We start from the raw sequence: 8,591 nt of genomic DNA, 5'->3' as shown, positions 1-8,591 counted from the left end.
TATATATATATAATGGAATATATATATATGGCGGAAGAGGCAAGCATTATCAACAAGATAAAGCATATTGAAAAGCCCAGACACGTCTGTGTGGCAACCACCGGTACTCTGGCCAGCGTCTGTTCACCATGTGAGGTGCGGCTGAACACCAAGCTCCAGGAACTAACAATCCCTGGTTCTAACTACCCAGCATTAGCTGGAACTTAATTACAAGCAGTATGATTCGTACAAGTAAAATTAATATTACCCCAGGTGGCCAATCCACTCGCCCTGTGGCGACAACCAAGCTATCGGATTCTGGGGAGCTTGGGCTCGTACGACAGAGAAAGTCGGAGTTCTCTAGTAAACGTCCACGAAAGTCCCATACATTTATTGGCACTTTTAACATTCAGACACTAATTCAGACAGGCAAACTTCATAATCTTACAACAGAACTCAACAAACAGAAAATTCAAATCCTTGCTCTCCAAGAGACCAGATTCACTGATTCAGAAACAATAGACTACAACAATTACCGTATCTTTAAAAGTAAAACAGACAAGAAAATTGGCAAAGGAGCTGCAATATTTGGCATGGCTTTTATTGTAAATAAGGACACCCTTGACTCTGTTATAGACATAAATCAAATCAGTAACAGACTAATGACCATGCGAATCAAGCACACCAACAAAATATATACATTTATTAATGTTCATGCACCTACCAACATTGCCAACAAAAAAGAACCGGAGAAGACAGAAAAATTTTGGGAAAAACTCGAAACTGAAATGTCCAAAATTCCAGAGGAGGATGTAAAAATTCTTCTAGGGGATTTCAACGCGCAAATTGGCAAAGAGAGGAAATATAAAAAAACAGTCGGTAATTACCCTGCACACAAATTCACAAACAAGAACGGCATGAGACTCATCGAGTTATGTCAGCAAAACAACCTAAAAATCGTGACAACATCACTTCGAAAAGACCCCAATAAACAAAAAACATGGAGATCACCAAACCTTCAGCTTGGTGAATTTCAAATAGACCATGTTGCGATCTCCTATGACTTCCAGAAAGAAATACACGACGTTCAAGTCCGCAGAGGGGCAAATATAGATTCTGACCACTACCTTACCAGAGTTAAAATTAAATTCACTCCAAAAAGGAAACGCCAAAGGAAATCACCACTAATTCCCAAATTTGACTTGAAAAATATCAAGGAATCAGAAATTACAGAAGCATGGGATAAACAACCAACAAACAACTGGAAAGATTTCCGAACGAAAATTATACAGAAAGCAAGAGATTTGATTCCGTTAAAGAAAATATCCAAGCATCCATGGTGGAATTCGAATTGTGATAACGCATTAGAAGAGAGACAACAAGCCTTTTTAAATTACAATTGTGACAAATCAGAAACCACACAACAAACATTTTTCAAAGTGAGAAAACAAACAGCTAAAATACTTAGACAAACTAAAAGAAAATACCTTAATGAACAACTAAACACAATTGAAGAAAACTTTAAGAACCACAACACTCAAGATTTTTATAAAATATTCGCAAATCAAATCAAAGGATACACTCCACAAAATCTCTGCTTCCGGAAACAGAATGGAAAATTGGCACTAACTAACAAAGAAAATTGCCAAGAACTAGCTAAATATTTCTCACAACTCCTAAATTGCCCACAACCAAGTACAAGATTCCCCAGATTACAACCAGAACACACGAATGAGACTTCACTACCACCATCTCAAGAAGAAATTTATAGTCACATTAGAAAACTCAAAAACAATAAATCATCGGGAGAAGATGGAATTGTAGCTGAACTACTGAAAAACCTTGGTCCAAATTCGTTAAAAGAGATCACTAGCATCATCCAAGAAATTTGGCAGACAGAAAATATCCCAGAGGAGTGGAAGTGTGCACTAATTCACCCATTGCACAAAAAGGGAGAGAGATCAGACGTAAACAACTACAGAGGCATTTCACTTTTACCAGTTACCTACAAAATTCTATCTACATGTCTCCTAAAGAGGGCACAAGAACAACTAGAACATACAATTTCAGACTACCAAGCAGGCTTTCGTCCTAATAGATCATGCCCGGAACAGATATTCAACCTTAAAACTATTTTAAAGATTAAAGCAATCAGGTCAAAACCAATAATCTGCACATTCGTTGATTTCAAAAAGGCATACGATTCCATAGACAGACAGTCTCTATGTCACATTCTCGAAGAACGAGGCCTAGACACTAAAACCCGGAAACTAATTGAACAAACACTAACAGAAACCAAATCAAAAATTAAATTCTGAGGGGAAATTTCGGAACCATTCTCAATTAAAACAGGAGTAAGACAAGGAGATGGGATCTCACCACTATTATTCAATATAGTTTTGGACAAAGTTATGAAAGAGTGGGAAGTAACACTAAGGAAACAAAACTTGTGGAAGCCAATTGAACTAGGAAGAGGTAAAGGAAAATTGAACATCCCTTATTTAGCGTTTGCAGATGACTTGGCAATTATAACTGACAGTGAAGAAACAGCAGTAAAACAAATTGAGACACTTAAAGAATGTGCTGAGAAGGTTGGCCTGCAAATCTCCTTTGAGAAGACAGAATTCATCTGCTCAAAATTAGATATTTCGAAACTAAAAAGAAAGTATGGTGAAATAACTAGAGTCAAGCACTTTAAGTATCTCGGTGAAGTTATTGAACCAACAGGACTTGAGAAAATAGCACAAAAAAACCGATTACAGAAAATCAAGAAAGCATTCGGACTTATTCAAAATATATATAACAAGAAATGTCTATCAAAAGGCACTAAAATCAGACACTACAACACAGTCATCAAACCAACAGTCACATATGCAAGTGAAACACTCTCCCTGAATAGAAAATTAGATTTACACGAAATTAAGAAAGTAGAGAGAAAAATTATTAGAAAAATCCTAGGACCACGATACACACAAGATGGATACAGGCTGCAGACTACCGAGACAACCGAAAAAATATCAAACATCGAGGCAGATATCAGGAAGAGGCGGATGAAGTTTTATGGACATATAGACAGATTACCTGGAAACAGGTTAACTAAACGTCTATTGGACTATATGACATCACTTAAGGCAACAATACCCTGGGTAACTGAAGTTAAGAAGGATTTGAAAAAGGCAAAAATTGACATAACAAACACATCAGACCGGGATACATTCAGAAGAAAAATCGACAAGTGGAAGTTTACTCCAGAGACGGAATCTAAACCTTTCCGACCAAAGTGGACCGAAGAAAGGAAGAAGGCCTTTGGGGAGGCAATGAAGAAATACTGGGAAAATAAGAAGAACATTAAGAAATGTTAATCACCTGCTTATCGTTCTCCCATGGGGACATTCGCTAATAATAATAATAATAATATATATATATATATATATATATATATATCTCGGCAGCTCATAGTGGCTCGCCGTCCATATATTCTTTTTTAAATTTTTGTGACTAAAGCCTTTCTCGCTTGATATTTATCTTATACGTGACATGCTAATTTGAATATTTAATTTCTGATGAAGTCACTAGTAGAAGTGTCGAAACCTGGTCAAAAGGCCTAAATTTTGTGACCGAGGGCTGTAATTGCTTTAATTTTAAAGACCATTTTGTCATCCATTAAGATGATGATCACTGTTTTTTTTTGGGATTACCAGGGAATAATCATCAAGATTACTTGGAAAAGGGCGAACCATAATTGGACCCTATTACGTTTCATTCTTGGATCGTTTGAAACTTGAGTTGGCTGGGGAAAGACCAAGGTTGCCACAGAAAAAAGTGCTCTTTCACCAGGAAAATACGTACACCATCCAACACGTCAGAGATAACAACGGTGACAGTGCGTGAACTCGGCTTTGAATTGATTCCTCATTAACCCTCTTTACTGTACTTAACACCAAGTGACATCTTCCTGTTCCATGACTTGAAACTTTTACTTGCTGGGAAGAAATTTTCCTCAAATAAGGAAACGATATTTGCAGTTAACGAGTATTCTGCGACATTTGACAGAACCTATTTTTCCGATTAGATGAAAAAGCTGGAGGATCGCAGGAACACGTACAGGGTGTTTCAAAAATGACCGGTATATTTGAAACTGCAATAAAAACTAAACGAGCAGCGATAGATATACACCGTTTGTTGCAATATGCTTGGGACAACAGTACATTTTCAGGAAGACAAACTTTCGAAATTACAGTAGTTACAATTTTCAACAACAGATGGCGCTGCCGTCTGGGAAACTCTATAGTACGATATTTTCCACATATCCACCATGTGTAGCAATAATATGGCGTAGTCTCTGAATGAAATTACCCGAAACCTTTGACAACGTGTCTGGCGGAATGGCTTCACATGCAGATGAGATGTACTGCTTCAGCTGTTCAATTGTTTCTGGATTCTGGCGGTACACCTGGTCTTTCAAGTGCCCCCACAGAAAGAAGTCACAGGGGTTCATGTCTGGCGAATAGGGAGGCCAATCCACGCCGCCTCCTGTATGTTTCGGATAGCCCAAAGCAATCACACGATCATCGAAATATTCATTCAGGAAATTAAAGACGTCGGCCGTGCGATGTGGCCGGGCACCATCTTGCATAAACCACGAGGTGTTCGCAGTGTCGTCTAAGGCAGTTTGTACCGCCACAAATTCACGAAGAATGTCCAGATAGCGTGATGCAGTAATCGTTTCGGATCTGAAAAATGGGCCAATGATTCCTTTGGAAGAAATGCCGGCCCAGACCAGTACTTTTTGAGGATGCAGGGACGGGGGACTGCAACATGGGGCTTTTCGGTTCCCCATATGCGCCAGTTCTGTTTATTGAAAGCCGTCCAGGTAAAAATAAGCTTCGTCAGTAAACCAAATGCTGCCCACATGCATATCGCCGTCATCAATCCTGTGCACTATATCGTTAGCGAATGTCTCTCATGCAGCAATGGTAGCGGCGCTGAGGGGTTGCCGCGTTTGAATTTTGTATGGATAGAGGTGTAAACTCTGGCGCATGAGACGATACGTGGACGTTGGCGTCATTTGGACCGCAGCTGCAACACGGCGAACGGAAACCTGAGGCCGCTGTCGGATCACCTGCTGCACTAGCTGCGCGTTGCCCTCTGTGGTTGCCGTACGCGGTCGCCCTACCTTTCCAGCACGTTCATCCGTCACGTTCCCAGTCCGTTGAAATTTTTCAAACAGATCCTTTATTGTATCGCTTTTCGGTCCTTTGGTTACATTAAACCTCCGTTGAAAACTTCGTCTTGTTGCAACAACACTGTGTTCTAGGCGGTGGAATTCCAACACCAGAAAAATCCTCTGTTCTAAGGAATAAACCATGTTGTCTACAGCACACTTGCACGTTGTGAACAGCACACGCTTACAGCAGAAAGACGACCTACAGAATGGCGCACCCACAGACTGCGTTGTCTTCTATATCTTTCACATCACTTGCAGCGCCATCTGTTGTTGAAAATTGTAACTACTGTAATTTCGAAAGTTTGTCCGCCTGAAAATGTACTGTTGTCCCAAGCATATTGCAACAAACGGTGTATTTCTATCGCTGCTCGTTTAGTTTTTATTGCCGTTTCAAATATACCGGTCATTTTTGAAGCACCCTGTATATACTGAGGTGACAAAAGTCATGGGACACCTCCTAATATCGTGTTGGATCTAGTTTTGCCCAGCGTAATGCAGCAACTCGATGTGACATGGACTCAACACGTCGTAGGAAGTTCCCTGCAGAAATATTGAGCCATGCTGTCTGTATAGCCGTCCACAATTGAGAAAGTGTTGCCGGTGCAGGGCTTAGCGCACGAAATGGCTTCTTGATTATGCCCCACAAATGGGATGCATGTTGGGCGACCTGAATGGCCAAATCATTCTCTCTAATTGTCCAGAGTGTTCTTCAAACGAATCACGAACAGTTGTGACCCCAGTGACATGGCGCAGCGTTGTTTGGGAACATGAAGTCCATAAATGGCTGAAAATGATCTCGAAGTAAACGAACATAACCATTTCCAGTCAATGATGTGGGTTCAGTTGGATCAGAGTACCCAGTCCATTCCATGCAAACACAGCCCATACCATTATGGAGCTACCAACAGCTTGCACATCGCCTTGTTCACAACATGGGTCCATGGCTTGGTAGGATCTGCGCACACTCGAACCCTGCCATCAGTTCTCAACTACTGAATTCGAGGCTCATCTGACCAGGCCACGGTTTTCCAACCGATGTGGTCACGAGTCCAGAAGAGGCACTGCAAGTGACGTCGTGCTGTCAGAAAAAGCATTCGCTTCCATAGCGCATTAACGCCAAATTACGCCACATTATCTTAACGGATACGCTCATCGTAAGTCCCACATTGATTTATGCGATTATTTCATGCAGTGTTGCTTGTCTGTTGGCACTGACGACTCTACGTAAACGCCGCTGTTCTCGGTCGTTAAGAGAAGGCTGTCGATACTGTGTTGTCCGTTGTGATAGGTAATACTTGAAATTTGGTACTCTTGGCACACTATCGACACTGTGCATCTCACAGTATTGAATTCCCTAACGATTTCCGAAATGGAATGTGCCGGGCGTCTAGTTCCAACTACCATTTCGTGTTCAAAGTCTGTTAATTTCAGTTTTGCGACCATAGTCACGTCGGAAACCTTTGCACATGAGTCACCTGAGTACAAATGACAGTTTCGCCAACGTACAGCCCTTTTACACCTTATGCACGCGATTCTATCGCCCTCTATATATGTGGATATTGCTGTTCCATGATTTTGCTCACCTCAGTGTATATCCCTCAAAGGAGATTATGTCCGGAAGTAAGGTGAGCTGTTTACGAAACAAACTTGTTTTCTTAATTTTTACCAGACATACCAAACCACCTTCGTGTTTGGTGTTCACGCTAGTCTATTTGTGCAAGACGAATTAATAGGCTTAATAACAAACATCATTTGGGCGAAATACTTTCAGAACAGTGCTTACCACCTCTTCTCATCGTACACCAATAAGCCAAATCATTATGATCAACTGCTTAAGAGCGTGTTGGTCCACATTTGGAACGCGATAGAACAGCAATTCTGCATATCATGAATGCACCAAGGCCTTGCTAGGCTTCGAGAGGTGTGTGGCATCAGATGTCTTCATACAGGTCACGCAATTCCCGTAAATTACGGGTCGATGGTTTTTGAGGGCGGAGCTGGCGCCAGATAGTGTTCCAGATGTGTTCCACCAGGTTCATGTCAGGCGAATTTTGTGGCTAGGATATCAACGCGAGTTCACTATCATGTACCTCAAGCCACTGTAGTACGATTCTGGCCTTGCGACACGAACAGTTATCCTGCTAGAGGATACATCGCCGCTGGTGAAGTCATCAAGGATTAAGGGAGGCAGGTGGTCTGTAATGTCAAAGTGAAACCAATTCAAGCTGGTAAAGAAATTAGTTGCAGCTGTAGCCACCATATGAAAATTCGATGCAGTATTCTGTTTATATGACGATATGAACATCTACGTCGTCATTTGACAGACCATAACGTGAGTGAACAGTATGGCTATCGAGAAGGGAGACCGTGTGCTGTTAGTGAAACTGTTTTATGTGAGCGGTAGCAATTACAGTGCTGCATTGAGAGTATCGACGACTGGAAGGTCAGAGGAGAGATCCGATATCATTAAATGGTTTAAAGGAGATGATGATAAAATTCGAAAACACGGGTGAGCTTCGTGTGGCACCTGGAAGAGAAAAATGCCCCACCGCTGCGGAATGTACTGACGAAGTTGTTCTTGCTCTAACTGGCCACCCAGCACGTGCCACAGGTAGTGTTAGCGCTCGTGCACTGCCACGAGGATTGTCTATCCCATAGTCAACAGTACAGAAAGTTTTGCAGTCTATTTTATACTACGAGGTGCGACAATAAAGTAATGAGACTGATGTGAAAAAAAAATGTTGCTTACCGTTTTACTCAAGTTTAGTGTTGTCTCCTTCAAAGTGGTTCCCTTCTGACTGCACACACTTTTTCCAGCGCTTCAGCCATTGATGGTAAGATTTCTGGAACTCATCTTCTGTAATATCCTCCAAGATCCTCGTCACGGCTTTTTGGACATCTTGTGTTGTTTGAAAATGGTGTCCCTTGAGCGCCGTTTTGACTCTTGGGAATAGAAAAAAGTCGCACAGAGCGATATCTGGTGAATAAGGTGGCTGTTGCAATACTAAAATTTGTTTTGAGGTTAAAAATTGCTGTACTGACAGAGCAGTATGGGATGGCGCAATATCGTGATACAGAATCCAATTATCAGCAATATTGGCACGGACACAAAGAACTCTTTTACAAAGTCTTTCTAAAATGTCTTTGTAGTAATATTGGTTAACTGTTTGTCCAGGAGGCACCCACTCTTTATGAACAATTCCCTTGGAATCAAAGAAGCACACAAGCATGCATTTCACTTTTGACTTTGACATGCGAGCTTTTTTTGGTCTGAGTGATCGCTTTGAGCACCATTGCGAACTTTGGTGTTTTGTCTCTGGATTGTACTGAAAAAACAAACTTTCATCACCAGTGATAACATGGCTCAACAGTTCTGGATTGATTT

This window comes from Schistocerca cancellata, chromosome 3 (assembly GCF_023864275.1).
Source record: "Schistocerca cancellata isolate TAMUIC-IGC-003103 chromosome 3, iqSchCanc2.1, whole genome shotgun sequence".
NCBI lineage: Eukaryota > Metazoa > Arthropoda > Insecta > Orthoptera > Acrididae > Schistocerca > Schistocerca cancellata.
The sequence above is the reverse complement of the archived record's forward strand: the minus strand, read 5'-3'. Positions refer to the sequence as shown.